At 52.0% G+C, this 27,031-nt stretch overlaps 1 protein-coding gene across 2 annotated transcripts in view; it reads right to left on the reverse strand.

Annotated features, from left to right (window-relative positions):
* Positions 1 to 7,000: 7,000 nt before the first annotated feature.
* The window catches only part of ADIG (adipogenin), a 39,187-nt gene continuing 19,156 nt past the window's right edge, over positions 7,001 to 27,031 (reverse strand). Inside the window, exons 3-6 of one of the 2 annotated variants that reach the window (XR_004287491.1) lie at positions 10,805 to 10,883; positions 10,350 to 10,441; positions 10,025 to 10,148; positions 7,001 to 8,793 (exon numbers count right to left, since the gene is read on the reverse strand). The gene's annotated coding sequence lies outside the window, so the exon portion shown is untranslated. Of the gene's footprint in view, positions 8,794 to 10,024; positions 10,149 to 10,349; positions 10,442 to 10,804; positions 10,884 to 21,363; positions 23,613 to 27,031 lie in introns of those variants that run through there. The other variant, XM_032350687.1, reaches the window with a different exon arrangement.

Genomic DNA, 27,031 nt, shown 5'->3' on the forward strand with positions numbered 1-27,031 from the left:
GCCCACAACATTCAGCTACCGGCCAGGACTCCATCCCTCCCTCTCCTGAGTTCTCTTCCTGGCCCTAGGGCAGGGGTAGGTGCAGGTGCGAGGTGTGGCCAGAACCCTTTGAGAAACAGCCGTTCTCACACCAAGCCCCCAGGTTCACTCCCTGAAGGGACAGCACCCACTAAGAGCTGAACTGGGGAGAAAAAAAAAAAACCTGAATGAAGTGAAAGCAACATTTCACACGTGGCTTTCATCTTCAAGTGGAATTTAAATATGATATTACAGAATGGCAAGATTGTACAACATTGAAATCATGAGAGCTGCAGAGAGTCTCTGTCTTGTTTTTCCAGGTCTTCCGGGGGCTGGGGGGGGTGGGGGTAGAGCCTTGGCTCCTCCTCCCTCTCCCGCCTGGAGGCCCAACCCCTCCTCTTTCAAGGCAGAGAAGGCAAGGGGTTTGGCCCAGGCCACAAAACTCTTCTGACTTGGTCTCCAGGACTGCCCCAGGATATACTCTAGGGCCACTTTCAAAGTAATTTCCCTGGGAGAAAAAAAATAACTGCCTCTCAAGAGAGGCGCTGTATTTTTTATTCTCCTCAGGCTGGGACTCACGACAAAACTCTGTGGAGATCCAAGTCCCTGGGTGCTGTGGCCATACAGCCAGCCCGTGCAGGAGTCACCATCCTGAGGGCTGGGGAACCCGTGGGAGAGGGGGCTCTGTGTGTGGGGTCCTGAGGGGAGGAGACAGCGCCAGCCCCAGCCCTCTGTGGGATCTGGGAGCCATCGCAGGGAAGGGTGCTTCTGAGGAAGATCTAGACCTTTCCCTGAGGCAGCTGCGCTCCCACTCTGGGTCCACTGGCATAGGCCATAGAGCTTGATGCCAGGTGAGGCAGGGTGAGGCATCTGGGGCTGCTCCTCGGAGCTCAGGGTTTAGGGGGGCTCGGTTTAATGACCCACTGGCCATGGGGGTTGGAGCAATACAGAGCTAAGCGGCAGAGCTCTGGGTCCAGGCGATGTTCACCTGTAGGAAGCAGGGAGGAGGGAGGTGGCAGGCAGTGGGTGGGAAGATGCCGCTGGCCAGGAGCCTCACCGGACCAGTGCACCGCACCAGTGCACCGCACGCACCCCTACCTGTGTGAGCTTCGGCTGCTGTGGCTCACAGTTACCCCTCTGTCTGCAGAATGGGCCTCTGCAGATGTCAGGTGCCTTGCAGGGGTGGTTGAGCGGCCCTCCCCAGGGCATCCCACAGCCAAAAGCTGCCTGGCGAGGTGGGAACCACAGGCTTTCCGGCCTCTGATGCAATTTGCACTCTAGCGCCCCCGTGTGGCCAAGGCTGGACTTCTCTCTTCTTCCCCTTCTCCCCTAGCTTCCTCCTAAAGCTTGGCCTGAGGAGCACTCCCTCAAGGCACGACCACCATCCAAGCCTGGTCTTAGCCTCTGCTCTTCAGCCAGAGGCTCTTGGAGTGGAGTCCCTGCACTGCCAGCAGCAGCAGCACCGGGGAACCTGCTAGAAATGCGGATTCTCTGGGTCCAGCCACTCTGTCTTCACAGCCCTTTAGGGGATTCTGACCCTGTGGTACAGTTTGAGAATCACTGCCTGGAGAACGGCATCTGGCAAGAAATGCCCATCTTGACTCCCCCAAAACCAGGGGAAGAGGCCTCAGAGCCCGGCGTGTGTTGGCTGAATTCCTTCCGGAATCCCTGGCCAGGAGGTGCAGAAGAGCCTCCTCAGCCAGGGAGCCCCAGAGGCATCCCTTTCAGTGGTGGCGCTGGCAACTGTCTCACTAAACAAAAATTTCTGCCCTCCCCTGCCTCAGGCCAGCTCCGGGCAAAACTCCACACTCCTGGACAGAATTCTGAGGCACGGCACACGCTGACCCTCTACCTCCTGGCCGGGTCCCACCTGTGTTCATGGGAGACAGAGGCCCGAGGGGAAGGCTCAGCCCAAAGTGGGCTCTGGTTTCCCCCAGAGGAGCCTAGTGAGCCCTCAAGGTCAAGAGCTCCCTGGACCTGGGCTTGGGCCCCCCTGCCCTATGCCCCCGGGACTTACAGATATTCCCTCCAATCTCTTAGAGGAGGATGTCACGAGGCAGAGACAACAAAACCACTGATCTTTTCTCCTAGAGGCAGCGAGGTCAACTGCTTCTGGACCGGAAGCCTGGAAGGGCCAGCCTCACAGATTTGGGGTGCCTGGTGAGAGAGAAGACAGAAGAACCCTCCCAGGAGAGCCGAAGCCCCTGAAGGAGCCCAGGGCCCAAAGGGAGGGAAGAGGTAGCCTGATGGCACTCAGGCAACCAGCCCTGGGTATCCTCTCACCAGAACATCAGGATAGAGGCTATGAGGGTGTGGAATGAGGGGAGACAGATGGGAATAGGAGTCTGCGGTGAGAGGCAAATTCTAAGTCAATGTGGGTTATGGATATTGTATGATTACATATAAGAACTAAAATTATTATATATTTATAATTATGGATATCCCGAGTTCAACTGCAGAATCTGTCCCTTTTGCTGTGTGGCCCTGGGCAAGTCCCTTTCCCTCTCTGGGCCTTAGTTTTCCCATTTATGCAAAGAGAAAGTAGATGAGACACTTGCTAAGGCTGGCTGGCAATCCAAGATCCCTCATGCCAGTTCCATCAAGGAGGCTCCAAAGGTTTCAGGCTGTTTCTTGCATCCTGGAACAACTGCAGTGTACCGACCCCACTAATCCTCTCTCAGCATTTTGGCCATGCTGCCTAAGGACATTTTCACCTGTGGGTTTCTCTGCCTGGAACCCTTATCTCTTCCCCCAAACTATACCAGGTATGTTGTTTGACATTTACATTACTCCCTGTATGTCTTGTAAAACCAAATACAGTTTGTAACTTGATATTCATTTTGTGGCTTTTGACTCCTGTCTGTCTCTTCTACCGGGTTGGGAGCTGGTAAGTCCAGGGCTCCTGTCTATTCTTTTCATGGTGATTCTAGCCTTCCCCATGGTACCTGGTCTATAGTAGGCAGTCATTAAATATCATTATTATTCGGAGCCAAGAAGCTCTCTAAGTCTGCAGAACCCACTTCTGGACACCTCAAAGAGGGAAAAGCCAATGGCATGAGCAACTCCCCTCAGTGGTAAGCTCTGAGGGACTGGTCCCTCCTTGCACCTGCTCCCTGCAGGGGAAGGGCTCCTGTCTCAGCACTCTGTGAACAGCCTAGGGACATGGGCCACTTTGGGGGCTGAGAGTCAGCGGCACCTCCGGGGGATCTGTGATAGGCCAGGCCACCTGGATCTTTGGCACTTCGGAAGTCTACAGAGAAAGAAAAAGATCCATCTGCAGAGGACACATATGCATTCCTGGAATTCAAATGTGTGAGCATAAACACACACGTGCACTTACACAAAAACCCACGTTAGAAATACAAGACGCACACATACACCAGCCGTCTGTACACAGAGCATCTCATGGGCACGTACATAAGGCCCCCGAAAGTATGCATACACAGCCATGGAAACACGAGTGTGCACGAGGCTTCACACTCAGACACACACGAGTGCGTGCAATGCACCTAGACACGCACGCATGTAGGTTTATATAAAGGTACGTCATGCACAACACGATGGCGGTCAAGTTCTCTGTTGAGGGCTCCAGTAAGGACCCCTGCTGCGGACTCGCAGGAGCACTCCAGGTTCTCGGGAGGCCATTCTTTCCTACCACTCCTCTCCTCAAGCCAATCACCCCACAGCTCACCATACAATCCCCACTTTCCCAGCCCTCTGTCAGGCACACAAAAGGCGTGCGTAGCGGGGGTACGGGAGATGGTTGCTAGAAGTCCCCGCACCCCGCTACTTCCCTCCGGCTCAGTCGGAGCTTCTCCCCGGTCTCAGAGACAGGACGTCCCTCGCTCGCTCCGACGGGGCCGGCGCGCCCCCTGGTGGCAGAATCCGCAGAGCCGTTCCTGGCTGTCAGGTAGCGAGCACCTGCAGGAGGCGGGAGCCCGCCGCCCCTGGTCCCTTCCGCCTGGCAGGGGACGCTCAACACTGCCAACACTGCTTCCCAGTCGCATCCCCGTCCCTGTCCCGGTCTGCGTGTAACCTTCGCATCCAGGTCCTGAGGTCCCCGTCTCATCGAGCTGGGGCGGGGGTGGGGGGCGGGCAGCCACGGCTGTCATTCAGTTTTGGCACCTGGACAACCAAGAAAGAAGGGAGCTGGCCGGAAGGAATCGCGTCCTAGCAGGGGCCTGAGGCTGCTGGGGAGAGACGCAGAGCATGGGAGAGTCACTGTGGCCTCTTTCCTGTCCCAGCACCCCACGCAGGGGTGGCAATACAATTCGTTGAACTTGGGGCTGAAGCGCTAGTTTGGTAGGATGTGTGGGGGGAGGGCACGTAGGCCCTAAAGAGGGCCAGGGAGAGGGGACTCTGAGAGTTAGAGCCCACTTTGGGGTTTAATGGACAGCAATCTCCCAGACAGAAGCTGGAGGGTCTTGTACCTGCTGTGGAATAACTGTACAAGGTGTCCCCAAGAACACACCTGGAGTGAGCAAAGGCTGTGGGAACCCCCTGCCATGCCTGCACTGGCAAATTCCCAAAGACCTTCAGAACAGCCCATGCCTGTCTGTTGGATCAGAACCCAGCAGACAGAGCTGGAAGAATCTAGCTCTGGGGGACCCTCATCGCAAAGAGCATGTGTGCACCTCTGAAAGAAGTGGGTTCCATTCTGGGCTCCTCTGTTTCTTGCCTGTGAGACACCCAAGCAAGATAATACACGTGGGGGGGGAGGGGCAAGTCTCCCATTTACTGACGCTTGCAACAAGAAAATACTTAGGTGGGGCGCCTGGGTGGCTCAGTGTGTTAAGCCACTGCCTTCGGCTCAGGTCATGATCTCGGGCTCCTGGGATCGAGTCCCACATTGGGCTCTCTGCTCATCAGGGAGCCTGCTTCCCTGCCTCTCTGCCTACTTGTGATCTCTCTCTGTCAAATAAATAAATAAAATCTTTAAAAAAAAAAAAAAAGAAAATACTTAGGTGTTCTTGGAATTTTTAAAACTCCCTATGACAAAAATTATCTAATCTAATGTGTCTTAGTCACCTTAGTTCAGAGATGAAAGACACAGGGGAGAAAGGAACTATGGGAGCAGAGGCGGGCACCTGCGTGGGGGAAGAGGGGGACAGGGAGCCATCCACACAGCTGATTCTTGAACTAGGCTAGAAGAAGGAGCAGAGCTACCTGGCTTCAGCCCTTTCTAAAAACGCATTAAGCCAAAGTTCAGAGGGATGAAGTGTCGGAGGAAGGGGGAGATGGTGGGCTTAGAACACAAAGGAATGCCTGGGTTTGGTGGGGGGGGAAACAGAACAGTCAGAGCTGCACTTGCTAGTTTCTGGAATTTAAAAAAAAAAAAAAAACTATCTTACCGACTTGATGGATGGAGGGAGCGAGGGAGGGAAGGAGAAAAGGTGAGTCAGTGGGTGTATGAATAGAAGGGTGGGTGGGTGTGTACGTGGGCTGCCCTCTCCGGGTCTCCCATCGCCGCAGTCACCCAGCCGCGGTGCCTGTGTTCACAGGGGACTCCAGTGCCGGCTGGGTCTTCCCAGGGCTCCTGCCTGGCCCTCAGTTGTCAGCAGGCCTTGCATGCCTATAGTGAGGAGGGGTCCCTCTTCTTACTCTCATCCCTCCCCCTTGCTTTGGACTACTCTGATGGTTGCTCAGGGAGGCTCATGGGAAGGCCAGGGGAGCCTTGGCTCTCTGGCTGCGGCCTGGGTTCTAGGGAGGTCCTGTGCTCCTGAGCCTCAAGAGTGGGGCTTTTTCAGCATCTTTGGAGCTTTAATGTGAAGGAATTCCTTGCAAGAGCTCGGGGAACACCCCGAATCTGGGGTAGCCCAGACAGTAGTGGACTGGCTGAGAGGCACAGCAGTAGAGACAGAAAAGTGGAGACAGCTCTTGGACACCAAGGCAGGGGGAGGAAGGGGCCCAAGGTCCACACATAGGATCCCACAAAGATCCCAGAAGAGATACAAGGAGAGATTGGAGAGAGACAGCCGGGGAGACATCCAGTCCAGGATGGCGGGAGCAGCAGGGCAGCTGACCGAGAGGAGGATGGAAGCCATCCCTGCCACCAGGACGGACACCTTGTCCCCTCCACTCGTGGCTGACCCATGGGCACTCACCGTCTGGAGCAGGTCCTGGTCGTGCACTGTCCTCGGTACCCCCTCAGCCAACCCCCATGCCAGCTGCTCCTTCTAGTGTTTGGGGAGCTTAGTGGGGGCCATCCTTGGTGCAGGAGAAGATTCGGGGCCATAGTGTCATCTTGTTGCTTGGCTCTCAGGCCACCAGCTTCCCGAGGAATTCGGGAGTGCCTGGGGAAGGCTACGGAACCTCCCTTGGGTCTTAGTGCGTCCCAGAACTCCTTACCTTTCCCAGAACCCCATGCTGCACCCCTTGGGGGCATGTGGAGGGATGGGGGGCCAGGATAGGGGGGCCTGTTTCAGCTTTGCTATCAGCCCGGGAGTTCCTCCCTGCTTCTCAGTCCCCTGCTGTTGTCCAATACCCCTCCCTGTCCCTCTTCCCTCAGAAGCAAAGGAAATCTCAGCATCAGACTTCAACTTCCAGGCGGAAAAGAGCCACAGCTTTGGGAAATGGGTCTTTTCCCCGAGAGCCCCAGGATAGCTGCTTTTTCTGGAGTCTGGATCTGCCAAAATGGGCAAAGGAAAAGCCAGGGAAACAGAGACAATGGGAGGAAACGGGGGAGACGATACAATTCCCATTTATTAAGTCTTCTTTGTGTTTCTGGCCTGAGTGAGCAACGTACTTGCATTTGTCATCCCGTTCAGTCCTCACAACCACTCGGCAAAGTGGGTTCTATCATTGTACCCATTTTACAGAGAAGGAGAATGTGCAACAAGGCCACAGAACCATAAGAGTGAAGGAAAGGAGGAAGGAAAGCTGGAGAGATGGACAGATGGATGGATGGATGGATGGATGGGGGGGGGGGGGAAGAGCGCGGACCGAGGCCCCGCAAAGCACCACACCTTCTGCTCTATGAGTTCTCATGCGTTAGCTCTTTTAATTGCCAAAACAATCACACACCATGCTATTATTATCCTCCTTTTACTGAAAAGGAAGCAGAAATTCAAAGAGGCTGTCTCTTCCACCAAAGCTGAGGCACGAGGCGTGGAGGTCCTTCGAGCCCGGCTATCTGGTTTCACAGACTTCCTCAGGGCCTCCCGTGCCCACAGCAGACGAGGCCTCCAGGAGGCCCGGACCTCCTCACAGCCTCACCGTAGCGTTTGACCCAAAGACAGCCAGGAGGGGCTGGAGTTAAGGTAAGGCTGCACCCCGAGCCCCACTCTAGCCTAGGTCCTGAGCACCGACTCCCCCAACACACAGTGGGAGTTCCCTAAAAGAGCGTTTCCCAGACTGGTGCCCCCCGCAGCCCGCCCCTGAACGCCAGCGCCCTGTAATGCTTTCCGCAACGAAAGAGGTCCGTGATCAGCTGGCTTGGCAAAGTACTACATACTCTAGTCCCACTTGGAGACCGTATCACAGGCTCTGAGAAGTCTGTAGGGAAGAATGAGCCTCAGCCTTGTTTCAGGGAGTCAGTGTTCACCCATGTTATTTGAACACGGAGCCCTTCTCCTCTGTGCCACCTGTGAACGCCACACAGGACTGACGCCCGGAAGTCCCCACTCCAGTGAGCCCCGATTTCTTTCAGGGCTCATCTGCTTTCTCTAGGGAAGAAGTCCAGGAAAGCCTCGGTCATCACTGTTGTCGTCACGGCAGGCAGCATGTGGCGTCGTCGTCGAAGGGATGGCTAAGTCGATGAATGAGGAGCCATGATGGCGGCCGTGGGCTGAGACTGGAACGGAGGCAGCTCCAGTTACGGCTTCTCCTTCCCTTTTTTTAATTTCTTTTTTAAGTAAAGCTCTCCACCCAATGTGGGGCTCGAACTCATGACCCTGAGATCAAGAATCGCATGCTTGCTTTACTGACTGAGCCAGCCAGGTGCTATTCCGGGCCTTTCTGCTGGGTTCCGGGAGGATCAGGACGGGCAGGTGGAGGGCCGGCAGGGGTTGCCTGCCTGAGGGAGGAGGGAGGCTTCAGCCTCTAGTCTCCAGTCCGCGAGAGGCTCAGGGACTCTTCCTCTCTCAGTCTGGAGGCCCCGTCTTGGGGGTAGATCGCAGAGTCCAGGGACAGCCAGGAAACCCTTCGTCACAAGACCAGGAACTGTTTCCTGGGCTTGTGGCAGCTCAGAGAGCTCTGCCCAGTGCCGGTCGCGAGGCTCACTCTCTATGCTGTGAGAATAAAAAGTATCCCGTGGGTGCAAACACAGACACATACATGTGCACATGTGTGCGCGTGCACACACACACGTACGCCAAGATGTGTGGCCCGAGAGCTCCAGTCCAGGGGCAGAAATGCACTGAGCCCACAATCACCCTTAGAGGGGAGATCGTCTAGTGCCCTGGAGAGGTTTCATGGGACCCTTAGCACTGCAAGAGCCGCAAAGGAAGAAGCAGGCATCCCCTACCTGGGGTCAGGATCTCCAGGGAGCAGAGGAGGTGGGAGTTACAGAGTTCAGAGGAGGAGTTCCCCAAGCCAGACCAGACCCCTGGGCTGGGAGCTGGCAGAGCCTTCGTGGGGGCACAGAGGCTGAGCGCTGGGCCTCCTCCCTCGGATCCCGCGGGGCTCGCGTTCCTCCGTTCCGGCGCTGGCTCAATTCATTCACTCATCCGCTCCCTCCCGCAACAAGGATGGCCCAGGGCCTATCCGGTGGGCTCTCCAGTCCAAGTGCCTGGGACGCAGGACCGAAGAAGACAAACAGGCCGCAGATTTGCAAAGCTTCGGTTTCAGGGGAGAAGGCAGACAGTAAGTGATTCAAGAAATGACTATCTCCAGACAATGATTCACACACACACACACTACGCAGCGGAGCGGAGCGTCTGGGATACGCAGCGCCTGGGCGGGCCTCTGGGAGGCGCTGACAGCCAGCGGCCATCCCAGTGCCCAGCGGCAGCCCTCCAGGGGTGTGGGCAGGTTCCTAGAGGGGGAGGGCGGCGAGCGCAGGGGCCAGAGGGAGGGAGCTGAGGCCCGAAGGCGGGGAGGACAGAGGGGAGCCCCCTACTGGGAGGGCCCTGGGGGCAGATGAGGGGAGGGACTGAGGATTTATTCCGGGTGGGGGGGAGCGCGTGGAGCAGGAGGAGCTCGGCAGCCACAAGGTTTCTGTTTTAAAGCGAGGCTGTGGAGCCCGGGGATGGGTACGAAGGAAGGCACGGACTGCATGGAACACTGGGTGTTACGGGCCAGCAATGAATCAGGGAACGCTGCATCAACACTCATCATGTCCTGGATGGTGACTAACATATTAAAAAAATGATAAAATAGAAAAAAAAGAAAAAGGGAACAAACTAAAGCGAGGCTGTGGGAAGCACAGGCTGGAGAGGATTTCTCGGGGTCCCTGACCTCAGCTGGGGATGGGCATCAGACAGCCTGCGCCCTGAAGCTTATCGGAGAGTCGGAGAGAGTGACAGGGCGAGTGGGTTTCCCCGCTAGGTCACAGGTGGACCCTGGGCGGGTTGCTTTATTCTTTTCAGCAAACTAGGAGTGTTTGCACTCTGTGGGTTGTGAGAAGTCCAGGCAGAAGGCAAGTGGGGATCTGTGCAATACGTGCCCACGGGCAGACAGACATGCCCACAGACAGATGGATGTGCACACACGTGTGCGCCTGCTGATCCACAATGAGCTGACTCTGATAAGCTCAGCCCCACCTCCATCGCGAGGGGAAGAAAGCTGGTGTGTAGGAGGACTGTGGTGAGCAAAAGCCACACCTCCCCTTCTCCCCCGTTACACACCACACACACGCATGCCCTTGACATACACATACAGGCGCACACTATATACTCATGCGCGCACACACACACCCGATACACTCCACACACCTGCGCGTGTACATGCAAACCCTACATGCACACACATACGGTCTGCACCATACACAGGCACACGCGTGTACATGCACATACATCCTCCCCCATCAGCTCAAGGTCACAGGGAGGAGGTAGTCCTGTCTTCCCACCATGTCGCCCCTCCAACCAAGGTCAGTGGCATCCAATGCTCTTCTCTGCAAATGCAAAGGGCTGGGACATCCTCACTGGGCAGCGCGGTGAATGTCGGGAGGCACTCGGCACTCCCGGATGAACCTCTTTTTTTTTTTTTTTTTAATTTATTTGACAGACATCACAGGTAGACAGAGAGGCAGGCAGAGAGAGAGGAAGGAAAGCAGGCTCCCTGCTGAGCAGAGAGCCCGATGCGGGGCTCGATCCCAGAACCCTGGGATCATGACCTGAGCCGAAAGCAGAGGCTTTAACCCACTGAGCCACCCAGGCGCCCCCCGGATGAACCTCTTGAGCAAATGGGACGTGTCACTGTGGTGAGCCTTGTCCCAGCCAGAAAGGCCAGTGGAGAAATCTCTCTCCGGCTCTTGTTTCATCCCCTAAAAGAAGGAGGGGCATCCGTGAGAAGCTGGCCCAAGGCTCTAGGAAAAGTTGTTCTACCACTTCTCTGGGCCTCCCTTTCCTCAATCTGGAAAGCAATAGCACCATCTCTGTGGGCTGATATGCAGAGTAAATGGCCAAACTGGGTAACTGATGGCACAAGTTTCACCCAAGACATGCTGGCAGGCTGACTCCACCCCTGTGCCGCACGCTGCTTCCTCCCTGCTTTCCACCCTCCTGGAATTCCCTGACCCAAACAGGACCCAAGGCAGAACACAGACAAGCTGGGAACTGCTTCTCCCATGGCTTAACTCGGAGATGTAGCTTCGATGACATGGGGGAAACCAAAACCAAACCGTTACTTGGACCCTGACCTGGGATCCAAGCAGCCTGAGAATGCCTTCCATGTCCAGCTCTCTCTTTTCCAAAACAGGACAGCAGCTATGAGAGAAGGATGCCAGCACTTAAACCAGCACCCCTGAAAAGTGTGATTCAAACTGGTGTGTTTGTCTCCCATGAAAACTGGGAAGAGGAGAGAGCTAGGAGGAGAGAGCTAGCTTTCTCGGCCACTTCCAGAAGCCAGCCCCTGCTCTGAGAGCTTCATATGCTTTTCTCTTACTTCGTCCTTCATAAAAGGAGGGTACTATTATTATGACTTCACTGCACAGATCTTGACAGGGAGGTTTACGGAGGTTCAGAAATTCATCCCCAGTCTCCAAACTAGCAAGTGTCAGAGCCAGAACTTGAAACCAGGAGTCCAATTCTAAAGCCCACGTTCTTATGCCCCTGGGCTAGACATCTCCCAATGGTGGCCCCAGACACAGCCTCTCAGGGGCTCAATGAGCCAAATCTGGGCACAACTAACGGCGTGAAGGACCAGCAAGACCCAGGGGCTGGGGAGGGCTCAGCGGTCAGCTTCCGGCAGGGCGTCAAGGGGCATCCTGAAAGCCATGTTTCTGTGGGAAGTCAAGAGCAGAAGGGGCATTTCATGTCGTGGAAGGCCAGTTGGGCTCTAGCCTGTAGGACTGTCTGGGCGACATGAGTCCGACTCCTTTCCCTGCATGGGGACTGAGCTCTCCGCGGAATAGCTGAGCTCAAACTTCACATCTCTCAAGCAGAAACTTCAATCTCGGCAATAATGAAAATATTAGCTGCATCACAGACCAGAAAGTCTCAGCTGGACAAAGAGGTGTTAAAAGGAAAAGGTGATGCTGTCTCGGGGGGTGCTGGGTAAGGTACATACCAGTGGTCTGGGGCAGAGGGCCTAGCCCTGCAGGCATGCGCTAAGTGCCTAAGACATATCCCCAGGTCTTCTTACTCATCCTGTCTCACAGTCTTCTGGGGCAACTTCCTCCTTCCAAATCTACCCTACCTTCCTTCTCTCTTTACCTCTCTACCCCTCTCTCTGCAAAACTCCCATCCCTGGTCTGCCTTACCCACTATGTTCTCGGTGGGTTTTTTTTTTTTTAAACATTTTTTTTATTTGACAGAGAGAGAGAGAGATCAGAAGTAGGCAGAGAGGCAGGCAGAGAGTGGTGGTAAGCAGGATCCCCACCGAGCAGAGAGCCTGATGCAGGGCTTGAGCCCAGAGCCCTGGGACCATGGCCCAAGCTAAAGGCAGAGGCTTATCCCTCTGAGCCACCCAGGCGCCCCGTTCTTGTTTTTAAGGACACAAATTAAAAATTCAGTGTGTAATGTTGACAATGATGCAGTGAAATGAACACTCTCATACACAACTGAAGGGTAACAAACACCAAGAACCTAACAGGTCTATTTCAGATAATCCAAGATGCACTCATGGTTATATGTACAATAATAGTGGTTGTGTTTTATAATCGCAGAAACAGTGAAATAGTAAATGTCCACTAATAAGGAAATGGCTAAATAAATTAGAATATATCCCTAAGGGGGCGCCTGGGTGGCTCAGTGGGTTAAAGCCTCTGCCTTCTTCGGCTCAGGTGATGATCTCAGGGTCCACAGGGAGCCTGCTTCCTCCTCTCTCTGCCTGCTTCTCTGCCTACTTGTGATCTCTGTCTGTCAAATAAGTAAATAAAATCTTAAAAAATATATATATATATCCCTAAGGACGAAAATAATACCGTGAGTAAAAGTCTTGTTTTCAAAAGGAAACAACAAATGTTGGCAAGGATGCGGAGAAAGGGGAACCCTTTCACACTGTTGGTGGGAATGCAAGCTGGGGCAGCCACTCTGGAAAACAGTATGGACAATCCTCAAGATGTTAAGAACAGAGCTACCCTACGACCCGGCAATTGCACTACTGGGTATTTACCCCAAAGATACAGACACAGTGAAAAGAAGGGGCACATGCACCCCAATGTTCATAGCAGCAATGTCCACAAGAGCCAAACTGTGGAAGGCGCCAAGATGCTCTTCGACAGATAAATGGATAAAGAAGATGTGGTCCACCTACACTATGGACTATTGTTCAGCCGTCAGAACCGTCAGAAACAATGAACACCCATGGAGGGGATCGTGCTAAGTGAGGTAAATCAAGCAGAGAAGGACAATGATCATATGGTTTCACTCATATGTGGACATAAGCAATAGCATGAGGACCATCGGGGAAGGGAAGGAAATCCAAAGGGGGAGAAATCATCGAGGGAGATGAACCATGAGAGACTATAGACCCCAAGAAACAATCTTGGGGGTTCAAAGGGGAGGAGAGTGGGGAATGGGGTAACACGGTGATGAGTATGGAGGAGGGCACGTGCTGTGATAAGCACTGGGTGTTATACTTAAAATAATGAATCACTGAACACTGCATCAAGAACTAGTTTACTCTACAGGGACTAACTGAACATAATAATAAAAAAAATCACGTTTCCAAAGAATGTTATTACTAGTTGTAATAAATAGTAACATTGTTCCAAGTTCATTACCCAGCCTTGTATCCACACCCTTTGCATATGAATTTGCAGTTCTTCCCATAAAGCAATAGAAAATACTTCCCCATTGCTTTGCTAGTCAGCCAAGTGATAGCTTTGACCCATGGATCAATAAATTCCATGATGCATGCAGAGTTTTAAAATGCATTGTGTGTCAGGGCACCTGGGTGGTTCAGTTGGTTAAGTGTCTGCCCTTGCCTCAGGTCATGATCCCAGGGTCCTGGAATGGAGTCCTGCATCAGGCTCCCTGTGCAGTGGGGAGCCTGCTCCTCCTCCTTCTCCCTGCTTGTACTCTTTCTAGCTCTCTCTGACAAATAAATAAATAAATAAATAAATAAATAAAATCTTTTTAAAAATTTAAAAATGCATTATGTGGTAGGGTTTGCTCTCTTGTGCTTCTGCCATTAATTGCTATAAGGACAGGCTCCAGATGGCCTGCTGGTCCCGGGCGGATGAGACACATGAAAAGCAGACCCAGACCCAGCCAACAGCTTGAGCCAAGGCCAGCCTAGGTCAGCCGAACCGCCAAACATGTGAACAAGAGTGAGTAATTGTCATTTTAAATCATGAGTTTGCTGATTGTTTGTTATGAGGCATTATTGTGGCAAAAGCTGAATGATACAATGGGAAATGTCCATAATTCTCTAATATTTAGTGAAAAAAAGATACACACACACACAGGAAGATGATGCACTGAGAGCTGATAGCACTTAAATCTGAATCATATCTTTCCGTTTGTATTTTGCCCTATTTCCCAAATTTCCTACAATGAGCAGGGTTTGTTTTCAGATGCAGAAATATACATATACATATAACAGCATATATATTCTATATATCACATAATATATTTGTTACTGTTATATGTAACAGGAAGAAATACGGCAGCTAAGCATGCTTCCTTTCCACGCAGCTCCTTGGATGAGAAAGCCACAGGGTTTTTGGAGCTGGGACTGCTGACCGGTTGCCTTCCGCTTCCCTACCTTGTTCCTCTTCAGGTCCAAGCCTCACTGGTGCAGAGCACAGTCAGCTCGAGAGAGCCAGAGCAGGGATCGTCGGCGTATCCTGCAGGGAGAAGTCTCTATCCTCATCAAGCCAAGTCTGCCTTTGGGAATCCTGAACTTCTAGGGAGGGAAGTAGAGACAATCACTCAAGGGGCCCCTGAGTGGCTCAGTCAGTTAACTGTCAGACTCTTGGTTTCAGCTCAGATCATGATCTCAGGGTCCTACGAGCCAGTCCTGCACTGGGCTCTGCACTCAGCGTGGAGTCTGCTTGAGATTCTCTCTCCCTCTGCCCCATTCATGTGCTGACTTGTTCTCTCTCCAAATAAAAAAAAATCTTTAAAAGAAAAAAAAGGCAATCGCTGAAGCCGCATGTCTGGTAAGGGTGTTGAGGTTCTCCCATCCCCCACAGGAGGTTACTGGGGGGTGGGGAACAGAGGTGATGAGGACTGGGGCTCAGGCGTCCATCGCAGGTTCAAGTTTAAGCTCTATCTCTGACAGATTGGGTTGCATTCTGAGCGTCTAAATCCTCATCTCTAACCATAAACTAGTGCCTGCCTCATAGGGTTTTGTAAAATGGGCTTAGGGGTACAAAGTGCTTCTGGTGCCAAGCACACAGCGAGGCCGCAATAAACGGAAGCTGTTTTTATTACTTGCATTCCAACAGGAGGGAACACCGCACGGGCCTCTTACCATTGCTTCTATTCCAGTCCTTTGTTGCTCTCTCTTGCCCCATCTGTCTCTGCCCTTGGCAGTGCCACCCATGGATCCAATGCTCCTCTTCCTATTACTCTGAATAATGACAGAATAGTAATTGAAAAAATAAATTATGCTCAACCGCGCCGTCTAGAGGCCATAGTAGGGTTCTGCGGGCAGCACGACGCATTCCTGCAGCCAGAGGTCGAAGACAGCAAGAGGGAGGGACTGATGGATTTGTTTAGCATTGCTGGTCAACTTGACCAGCGGATTCCCCAGGGCCCCATTCCAGTGCCCTAAGAAGGGAAAGGAAGCATGTTGTGCTTGTAGGTAACAATGTTGTGGCTATCGTACAGCCTAGTGCCTGTGGTGTGAACTGTGGCGTCACATCTTCTGGGTTCAAAGTCTGATGTTCCCTATGGATTTGGGGAAATCATTTTACCTGTCTCTGTGTCAACAGTCTCACTTGTAAAATGGGGCTAATGACAGGACCTACTTCACAGGATTGAGGGGGGCATTAAATTAGATAAAGCATAGGAAACACAGTTTCATATAACTACTATAATTATTTATTTTTTCAGGGCATGATTGCCAGCATAGCAGAAAGAAATGAAAATCTTAAAGGTAAAGTACTGGGTATAATGCCTGATGCATGGGAAAACATCCATATATAGTATCTCCAGATTATTAATCATCATCCTTCATGGATTAATGCGGGAAATCAAATGATCAAGGCTAGAAGGTAAGATAATGTTGAGCATTAATTATCTCTGATGCTTTAGAAATAGAAAGTCATTATTTTAAAAAAAAATTTATTTTGATGTACTGTGCTTACATAAGATATTTTCCCTGGGAGAAACTAGGTAAGGAGTACATGGGAACTCTGTACTATTTTTGCAACTTCTTGTGAGTCTAAACTTACCTCAAAAAGAAAAAGAAACATTCTATTTGTGGAGTAGAGGTTACCGGGGGAAGGGGCCTATTTCCTAAGCGGTGGACAGTAACAGTCCACCAGGAAGGCCCTGGGTGGGGCTGCTGGGGGCTCCAGGCCTGGCCTCGGGATCAGCCGGCTCTCCCACTTCTCTCTGAACCTCACTGCTCCTTTCCTACCAGCGAGGTGGGGGTGCAGTGACAGCACCCACCTTCTAGGGTGAAGGAAGGAAACAAGCCAGTGCATGGAAGCCTCTGGAACAAGGCCCAGAGCTACCTAGGGTTATCCAATAACATCAAAATATGGTCCGTGAAGAACCTCTTCCTTTTGGTAACAGCAGGACCTGGGAAAACCTATACATGATAAGAAGAGTCAGAACAGTGGCTGCCCTAGGCAGTGGGGATTAACTAGGAAAAGCACAGGGGAGCCTTCAGGGGGTGCTGGAAGCGATCTAGATCTTGACCTGGTGGGAGTTACACAGGTGCACACATCCAGCTGCACAGGGCAAATATTTGCCGACCTTACCATGCACTTTATTTCAATCTTTAAAACATAGCTATAAATGATGACATCCTCCTTTGGAAGGAACTGTGCTGGGACAGTTCAGCCCTTTGGGAGAAAAAAAAGGGCAGAAGTTGGGTGTTTATCTTTCACACCAGACACCAAAATGAATTAAAAAAAAAAAAAAAAAAAAACTAGAAAAAATACCTGGAGGTGGACAGTTTTCAGTTTGCTGGATTAAGAAGGACTTTCTAAGCATAAAAGCAGAGAACATAAATGAGCATAGAGTGAAGAAGGAGCATGAATGCCTGTAGGTCTCCGCTCCCCAGGCCTGGGCACGGCAGTTACGGAGCAGAGAGCTGTGCTAGGAATTCCGTGAGTGAACGGTTCAACCCCTGTGTGCTGGGTGCCCGGCAGCTCCGTACATGGCGATGCAAGATGTACAGGTGCCAAAGCATGGGGCCCAGCCACCACCCCTCTGGGCAGAGTGCTCACCAGCTAGGTGCCTCCCCTGAGGCGGTGGGCCCCCTGCAGGAGCCCAGCAGCATCCGACGGGATGCACCCCGCCCCCCTCGCTGCTGAGCCTCCAGCTCTGCGACTGGAAACAGAACAGAGAGGCACACATTCCTGGCTGCTTCCCCTCATTGACTCGGAGCCCAGAGCCCCAAGAAGCAAATTCCCAGGCTTCTGTCCTTGCTCAGGCCCACGAAACTCAGTAGCAACTGCCCAAGAGTAGGATCTGAGATTGTGACTCCAGGAAGCAAGCCGTGAGGCCAAGGAATCAGGCATCTACCCCAGCAACCCGCAGAAAGATGGAAAAACTCAGAGGGGTGCTCCCTCTTTTACCTCAGCGTGCAAGCCCAGGGGCGCAGCTGGAGAATGCCGACGCCTGGAGAATGCAGACCATTGACCTGGAGGAGACTGCGAGGTCCTGGACCTGAGCTGGGTCCATTTCATACCCGAGGCCCCAATCTCTGAAGACGCGTCCTATGCAGTTAGTAGTGCAGGAAGCCCCGGGTGCTCGGCCGCGGGACGCAGGAGCGGTCCCCAACCCCTTCACAGGCGGAGCCGCTGAAGCTCAGGGAGCTTGCCCGAGACCCCTCCAGGGACGGAAGACCTACACGTATCACGGGAACACAGTGGCTGACAAGCACCCAGATAGGCAGTCTTGCCGTCTGTGCGCACGCGCACACGCACACACGCACACGCGAACACACACACGCACACGCACACGCACGCACATAGGTGCGCGCGCCAATACAGCTCTGCCATGGTATCGCTGTTGTGCTCAGGCTGTGGTGACATCCCAGAGGCCCCAGGGAGACAGGGCCTGCCGTGACCTTATGCCACTTCCTCACCTTTGATCGGAAGACCCTGCGGGTGTCCCCGACATCTCTGGCAGGTGCCTGGTATTGTCTGCAGGTTTAGCAGGCAGAGATGTGCAGCCGGCCGCACACGGCAACCGCCTGGGGCAGCGTCGGGGTGGACGGGAGCCCCTGGTGGCCACGGCCCAAGCTCTGGCCACCAAGGAGGCCTGACAGGCCTGTGTCCTGCAGCCACTGGGATTCGGCTTCTCCTGCCAACAGAGGAGAACACCCAGAGGAACACACACAGCTCCGTGCCCAGCCACAGGCACTCACCAAGGCCACATGTAAGAATACATACTCCCGTAGACGCAAGGGGCATCCACATATCCGACCATGGGACCCCCCCAACACCAACCACACCTTTCAATGGGGAGATCTAATAACACATCTGAGAATTCGGGGGATACTGATGGGATTACCCACTAGCTAGATGTCAACCCTTAGCACTGCCACGCATGGGAAACAGAGCAGGCTGAGGAGGCCTCCTGTTTGTACTGATTCTGAAATGTAGCAATGAACTCACTCCCTCTCCCAGATCCGGCGGAGACCATCACAGAATCACATGGACCCTGCTTTGTAGAGTGTGGGCAAGCCGTTGGTGTCCCCTTGGAAAGTCCTTTTCTACTCAAGACCTTATTTATGATAGAAGACACCCTCCACTGTGTTTCCCCCTATGCTTCCCACCGCAAAACTGTTCATCCAGATCAGTCCTGAGACCCACCTGCAGAGACCACCCAGGAGCTCAGGCCCCAGGCCCGGGAAACTGCACTTGGAACATCCTCCCCAGGTTCCTGGAGCATCTGGGAAACACTGGCTTGCTGGGTTCCTTCCTTCTTTGGGCAAACAGATGAGAGCTCAAGAAGGAAGTTGCACACACACGTGAGCCGACTGGGGACACGGTATATGGTTGTGCCCAGTGTGACCAACTTAGTGGACCAGGTGCCGGTGGTTTAAAAACCCCAAATTGCCTTTTTGGCAAGCCTGGATCGCACACATAAGACAGATACCATAGTCTTCGAACATTTCCCCTGTACTTGGGCACCAAGGAAATGCTTCCAGGGCAGACACAGCTCTGTGGGTCCTCCCCTCTGGCAGGTGGAGGTACTGATGTCACTGTAATGCTAGGAGACTTTTCCCTCCTGCTAACCACAGGTCATTTGTGCAGATCTTTTCAATGAATCAGTGTTTCATGAAATTGAGACATTTATCTACCACCTTTATCATTTTTATCTGTATCTAATTAGTCCCGTACAATAGTTTCCTTACTATTTTTCCCTAATCAAGGGCCACATTTTTACTTACATCTGTTCTTGGAAAAGAAACCCAATATCCTAACCACTAAAGGGAGTATCTATCACCGCAGGTAGTAAGTAGAAGTTAATGAGATACAGTGACTATATTAACGTTCTTGGCCCGGTGCCACCAAGAGGCTCCCGCTGTCCTGTGTGTCTAAAAAAGCTCCTGTGTCTATTTAGTCATCCACATGGGTTTCTCCTTTACCCACCCCGGCCCCAGTCCCTTTGATTGTGTGAAATTAGTTTGCTGGCCAGGGCACGATGGCCGACCGGTTTCCTGCAGCAGGGGCATCTCCCCAAACCACTGCTTCCGTGCCCAGCGATGTGCATTCTGCATGAGCCGTAGTGGCAGAACATCAGGCCCTTGGGGGAGTCCCGTCTCCCATATAACCACATGTTTTGGAAATCATGAGCTAGCGTAGCTGAACTGTATTCTAAACCAAGAAGGTTTCCGTGTGGATGCCTCTCCATTCCCTCCTTCACTGAACCAATAAGGATGGAGTATGAGAATGTGTTTGGCTTGGGTCTAGGCACTGAGGAGGCAGTGGTAAAGAAGATGGGCAGTGTCCCCAGCCTTGTGGAGCGTCCCTTCAAGACCTGAGTGAGAAGATCCCGGCCGAGCCCTGTCAAGCCCCGGAGGATGCTGTCACCATCGTCCTTGTCATCGTCGTCATCATTATCATCACAGTGAATGCTGCTTTACACTACTGAGTTTTGGGTACCCGTGCAGTCATAGGTAACAGGGACACAGGGTTGTCTGTCTCTCAGAGAGATGGGAGACATCTACCTTGTGAGCAGAGCACTTTGAATTCCACTAGAATGTTAGCTCCACGAGGGGACAGATTTTGCTTTGAACGGTGAACACTGTGTTCACTGTTGTATCCCCAGTGTCCAAAACAGTACTTGGCATGTGATAGGCACTCATCAATATTTGCTAAATGAATTAATCTAAGGAGGGCATGATCTAACTTACATTATAAAAAGATCATATGACTGTTGCATGGAAAAGGGAGAGACCGGATGGCTGGGAGCAAGGGGAGGGCAGGGAAACCAGTGAAGAGGATACTGCATCAGTCCAGATGCGAGGGAAAGACCCTTCCTGTTCTGGTTCCTGTCTGGCTCCTGTCATGTTTTTCTTCCCCTTGCCTTAGCACCCAACAAGCCCCAGCCAGGGCTCCTCACCCTCTGGAAGCTGGCTTTCACCCCCACTGCACCCTCTTCCTTCAGCTCACTCCTCTGTTGGATCCATTCGACCTCCATCAGAAAGCCATCCATGGACGAGCTCTCTGCCAAGCTATTATTTAAAAAACAAACAATAAACCAGAACAGTAAACCAGAAAAGGAAAGAAACACTAGGTGCATTCCTCCAGCCACAATAGTTGATTCAAGGAAGGGAACATGCAGGACTTTGGCTGGGAGTTCTAGGCTAGAGACAACCAGCTCTAGCCCAGGACGCAGAGCGGGTAGCTCCACGGAGGTGGCGAGCACACAGTGGTGATCCAGGCTCAGAACAAAGTGGATCCCACACTCAACACGAATAGAAAACTTAAAAACTTGGTCCTAGATGATGTCATTGAGTAGTTGAGTCACAAGAGGGTCACCTACATGGCGCATATTCAGGAAAGATCCTCGTGGGGAGGCAGTAACCCTCCCCTTTGACAGGGGTTGGATTATTTCTATCTGTCAGTTGCAAGTAACAGGACATTAAGCGTCCTCATGTTCATTATCACATTTCCTTGTGTAGAGGTAATAGTAGAAAAGAGTGTGAGAGGCGGATTTGTAAACACAAAGGATTTGTGAGATTGTGACACTTCTTGCCCAAATCGCCTTCCAGAAAGGATTGTTCTATTGGATTTGTTTGTTGCAGTCCATGTTGCAGCCTGGGGCAGGGTGCTGATTTGGTTCCAGCTGCCTCCCTGGCTTCCCTCCTGTGTCCTGGAGTCTCTGAGGCTGTATTTTGCCCATAACCCGAGATCCCACCTCCTGATGTCCCCCCAGCTTCTGGAGGTGTGATCCAGTACTCAGGATCAGGGTCACGGATGTGGGACCTGAGCAGTCACACACGGTCCCTCGGTTAGAAGGGCCTCCCACTAGGTTTAATCATTATCAGGGAATTCTTTTTTTTTAAAGATTTTATTTATTTATTTGACAGAGAGAGATCACAAGTAGGCAGAGAGAGAGAGGAGGAAGCAGGCTCCCTGCTGAGCAGAGAGCCTGATGTGGGACTCGATCCCAGGACCCTGAGATCATGCATGACCTGAGCCGAAGGCAGTGGCTTAACCCACTGAGCCACCCAGGCGTCCTATCAGGGAATTCTTAATAACGGTTGAACAAGAGCCTCCATGTTCATTTGACGCATGGCTTGTGCCTTTCTCCCAAGTGTCCTGCCCACACACCGAGCTCGACTCCGAGCCATAAACACTCACATCCCGAAACACACTCAAACGGGGTAAAGCTGAGAATTCTCAGGTCCTCCGGGGCCCAAGGGAAGAGGCAGGACACCAGCTCTCCCCGCGGGGCAACGGCTTGGCCATTCTCACCGAGCAGAAGCTTAACTGGGGACCAATTCCCAGTTAATTATAAAATTGGCTGTTCTGCTCTATTTATGCTTTTCGAGAAAGCTGCTAGCCGGCGCCCCTCCTGCGAATCCGTTTGGTCCCGCATGCTGGCGCTCAGTTTGGTTTCTTTAGCTGTTTTGCAATTTTGCTTGAAAATTGCCGGCATCTGTGTGTTTTCCTGACAATTTGAAAACCTCAGTGACTAAACCCAAACAGGAGACAGTAACTGTGTCTCGATTTGACAGCTCAGAGTGAGAGAGGAGCCATCGCCGTTTCTCTGGGTGAACTTTCTAAGGAGGTCAGACAGGGACCCAGGAGAAAACAGACACAAAATAAAACCCCAGCAATTCTAAAAGGATTGTTGCGCTGAGATCACGGCGTGCAGTGCGGTGACAGAGCTTCAGTTTAGCACAACTGGAGCACTCGGCACGTCCACAAAATTCATTCCAAGCTTCACAAACACAGCCCATTTTTTGCTTTTGTTGTCAACATTTTTTTGAGGTATCGTGTACGCAGAAAAGCGCACAGATCCTAAGCGTACAGCACAATGGTCTCTTGTTGTAATTTTGTTTTTAGGCATTTACTGAGCACTTACCACACGCCCACTAAGTGATAGATAATGGAATCCGTAAGTTTAGAAGGTAAGAACTTCGGCTCAAGTGTCAGGTGTGACTTTGAATCCTAGAGCTGTTATATTAGTGAAGTAACCTTGGGGAGCCTGTGAACCTGGAAAGCCTCCGCTTCCTCCTTGTCCCACAGAGAGCCCTAGTGTGGTTTAAGAGCTACTTGGGGCAGTCAGCAAATGTGGATTGAGCTCCCGCATAGTTTCTAGAGAGCTGGGGCACGTACAGTGCTGGACTGAGAGGTCCTCCACAAATGTCAGTTCAATAAATACTTGTTTCGGGGCACTTTCCACCTGACATTCAGATGGGACGAGTGACTTGCCCAGGCTGCCCAGCCAACGAGTGGGTTCTAGCTCTTGCTCTGCAGCAAGGGGGCAGAGGCTGACAAGCCCAGCCTGGGGACAAAACACACCATCAGGTCAGATGGTCCGGGTGGCAATCCCAGCTGCTCGGGTCTCTCCCGAGTACAAAGTCTCCCCCCACGCGCCAGCTGGTTGTCCCTCCAGGTGACCCGTGGGAGGACGCAGATCTTGCAAATTCTCAGCTGCAGTCTGTGCCCCCTAATACTTCCTCTCTGTGTGACCGTGGCTGTTTCCCTTTCTCCCTCCAGGCCTTAGTTTCCATAACCGTGCAGTGGGAAAAAGGTGGTAGGGACAGGAACTTTGCAAGACAGACTTGGGAAGACTCTTGCCCGTGGGGTCACAGCAGGCGCCCAAGGATCAGGTGATTGGGGGAGGCAGTGGTTGAAGAATGGGATGAGGAGCCCGCACAGACAGGATGACCGAGGGACGAGGATGCCTCACTAGGGGAGTGCCAGGGGAGGGGTGGCCAGGCCTCCTCTCCAGCTCGGCAGGCCAGCTGGTGGCAGTCAGGCTCCTGGGCCCCCCTCCATTCCCTCAAAGAGCCTGCCATTGCTGTCACCTCTCTGACTCCGACGAAGTAGTGGCAGGTGGCAGGACCGGGCATCCAGGTTAGACAGAGGCTGAGCTCCACACGCTCACCTTGCATCTCAGCAGAGACGTTTCACTTTCCTGAGCCTCCATGTCCTCTGCAGGGAGTGCTAATCCGAGCTACTGTCGCAGTGAGCATCACGAGAGGGGTAACCGAGAAGCCAGGCAAAGTAGCTGGCCTGCCCTGGGTGCTCGGGAAATAGGAACCGTTGCCACAGTTGTCATTAGTGTGACAGCATCACTGCTCCCCTCATCAGGAACGATAGAGGCAACCATAAGTTTGAGAGAAAGATCTGGAGACCAGCACAGGCGATGTGGCCACAGTGACATGTTGTTCCATGTCTCCTGGGGGGCAAAATTACGCACGTTAAAAACCAATGTCATTCATGTAATCTTCACAACAATTTCTTATTCTTATAATCCCATTTTACAGAGGAGAAAACAGAGGCACGCAGAAATGAACTTGTCCAAGATTACCTGTCTTAGTAAATGGGCAGGACTCTGACCTCAGGCATCAGGCTCCATAGCTCACGTTCTCAACCACTATGCAATAAGGCCTTTGTGCAACTTTTTTTCTTAATTGTGACTTTTCCTTCCCTCTCTCTTTTTTTCCAGCCCATTGGCCAGATGCAGCAGGAGGCTGGGGAGGGAATACCACCAGCCTAGACTCAGTCCCAGCTCTGCTTCTTACCAGCTGCTCTGACACTTTTGAAGATTCCCTCCGGCCCATCATTAGGAATAGACAGAGGGGCCTGGTGACTCAGTCGGTTAAGCGGCTGCCTTTGGCTCAGGTCATGAGCCCAGAGTCCTGGGATTGAGACCTACATCAGGCTCCCTGATCAGTGGGGAGTCTGCTCTCCCTCGAACCCTCCCCCTGCTTGTGCTTTTTCTCTCCTAATAAATACATAAAATCTTTTTCAAAAATTAGCAGTGGGTAGTGATATGTCCTAGCAAAATGGGCTGAGATAAATCCCCATGGGGCAGGCTGGAGGAGCAACTGGAGGTCACTGTCGGGGAAATGCCAGAGTCTCCTTGGCCAAGTAGGTGACCCAGGGGCTGGTAAGAAGAAGGGGTGAGGATAAAGAAGGGACAGAGGATGAGCAGATCGCCAGGAATGGCCACCATGGGAGGAATGGCCATAGGGCATGTGATGTGACCCAATCTTTTATATCCTCTACAAACATTCAGGAAATCAAACAGACCAGCCAGTGCTTTGGGAATTGGGTTGTTTCAGAGCTAGTTGCTAAAATGCTGACATCAGCCTCTGGTTCAGGGTAGAATGAGGACACATGCTGGATACTCCGAGGTGTTAGTTGCATATACCCAGTCATAACCACCCCAATTCCCGAGAGGTCACAGGCAAAAGTACAAGAAGGGAAAAGCCACAGATATTTGACATTTGCACAGTTTGATCCCTGGCTACCAGAGGAGGTATTTGGTCAGAACTTAGTTTTTTGATCCCAGCGCGGTAGTTTACAGTGTTTGAAAATGTCTTCCTGACAAAGAGTTCTAAGTATGCAGCTTGTGTTGTCCCTATGTCATTTGAGTTTGCCCCCCACGCATCTATTGACGTGGGCTTCAGGTACATGCCATGCTCTGGCCCATGGAATGTTTGCAGACGTGAAATGTGCCTGTGTGATGGGGCTGGTCCTCCAGCGGCTCCCATCACCGTGGGAGGAGCTGTCCAAGGATGGCTGCAGCCTGAGTCCCCAGATGAACACGTATGGGACAGACCAGAGCCCAGCCAGCAGGAGCAGCAAGTTCAGCCAGACCCACAGCTTGAAATGGGGCCACCCAGCAGAGCCTGGGTGAACTCTCAGCCAGCCAGCCAGATCAGTGAACTCTCAGCCAGCCAGCAGACACATGGCTTGAGTAATGAGCGTTGTTTAGTGAATGATTGCCATTGAGTTTGAGATCATTTGTTACACAGTGATAGCTGACAGAGACAGTGTATTATTGAACAACCTAAAGCACTTGGCCAGAGGACTAGTGGGCCCACTGGAGGAAGCTGGGTGGGGGCCACCCCTTCCAGCGAGCTTTCCAGCCAGCAGTGCACCCCTGCCCTGCTTGCCAGAGAGGGTCTGAAAGTTCCCATGGGGTTGAGGCTTGCCTCCGTCCTTCCTTTAAGGAAAGTCATGGTTACTACCTTGTCCCCACCTGAGCCACTTCATCAGATTATTTTACATGTTGGGCAACATATGCTATTGTGTTGGTCACCTGTGCCTACCCGAACACTTGAAATGTGATTAGTCTAACTCCAGGCCCTGGAGTCACACTATCTGGGTCTGGGTCTGTCCTCTTGATGTGTGACTGTGGGAAAATATCTTAGTCTCTCAACTCCCCCTGCAAAATGGGCATGAAAAGGATGATACTAGTATACACAGGTTGTGAGGAGGAAGTAAAGCAATGCATACAAATCATTTGGCCCCTAGTAAGTGCTCCACCAAATGTCTAAAAGCAAAACTGTGTTTCAACACAGCCTACAAACTTCCTAAGATGAGGCAAACAGCCCCGAGGGACAGAACAGGAACAAGAGTGGGAGGGGGCTGAAGAGAGAAGGCTTCCTGGAGGAGGCAATCTTGCAACTCAGTTTTTAAAGGATCAGTGAACACCAGGGAAGGAATGAGATGCAGAGCTCACGGGATGGGGAGGAGGTTTTTATGCTGGTAAGTACAAAGGAATTTCCCCAGGTGGATGGGAGTCTACATTAGGGTTTGATGAGAATGAAGTCAGAAAGAAATAAAGGGTTATGGAGATCTCCCCATGCAAAATAAAATCTAGAAGCCATTAACCAGCAATATGAAAGGTTTGATCACACCAAAATTCAAAATTCCTATATAACAAAGACACCATACACAAATTTAGTGATCAGCGGACAGGATGTTTGTAACAAATGATAAAGGTTACTACCTAATCTATATAAAGAGTTCCTGGAAATCGATAAAGAAAAAATACCTTTAAAAAACATCTCATAGAAAAGTACACAACAGATATGAATTAACAGCCCCTGGAGATAAATGTAAATGCTCCATGTGAAAAGATGTGATTAGAGAAACACAAATTAGAACAATGAAACATTTTCACCCACCGGATTAGCAAACACCAAAAAGATCGCTAATACCCAGGGGTGGAAAGTGTCAAAAAGACATTTTCACAACCTCTGAGCATCTGCTGGGCAAACTGAGTGGACTTGGTAATGCTTGACAGGAGGGGAGTTAGGGGTGGGGAATTCCAGAGCTGTGAAGGGCCCTAACCTAACCCCTCAGCATAATGGGAAGCTTCTCTCTTTGCTTCATTGTAGGGCAAGAGAGGAAATATGGAGCCCTTCAGAAGGGACTTGCCCTTCACTGGTTTGTAAGCAAAGTCGGCCCAGGTGAGCCCCGGAAAGAAGCTGCCTGCCAGCCCATGTGTTGCAAAAGTGGTTGGAATGCAGCCCCCGTTGGCCAATCCGTGATGGACATCCAGGAGGGCGTGTGTGAGCAACAACTAGCAGAACAATATTTGTTGCAAATGAAGACACAGGCTCAGAAGGGTGACGTAAGCGGAGGACTTAGGGCTCAAATGCAGATCTTTCTTCCACTGCAAGGAGTCTGTGCCGGACCCTGCCTGTGCATTCATCTCCTTGGGTCCTCATAGCAGAGAAGGCAGAGAAGGCTGCCCCCATCTTACAGAAAAGGAATCTGAGGCTCAGAGAGCTTAAGTGACTTCCCTGGAGCCCCACACAGCTGGGAAGGGTGGAAGCTGGACTTTGAGCTTCAGGCTGA

This window comes from Mustela erminea, chromosome 7 (genome assembly GCF_009829155.1).
Source record: "Mustela erminea isolate mMusErm1 chromosome 7, mMusErm1.Pri, whole genome shotgun sequence".
In the NCBI taxonomy this organism is placed as follows: Eukaryota; Metazoa; Chordata; class Mammalia; order Carnivora; family Mustelidae; genus Mustela; species Mustela erminea.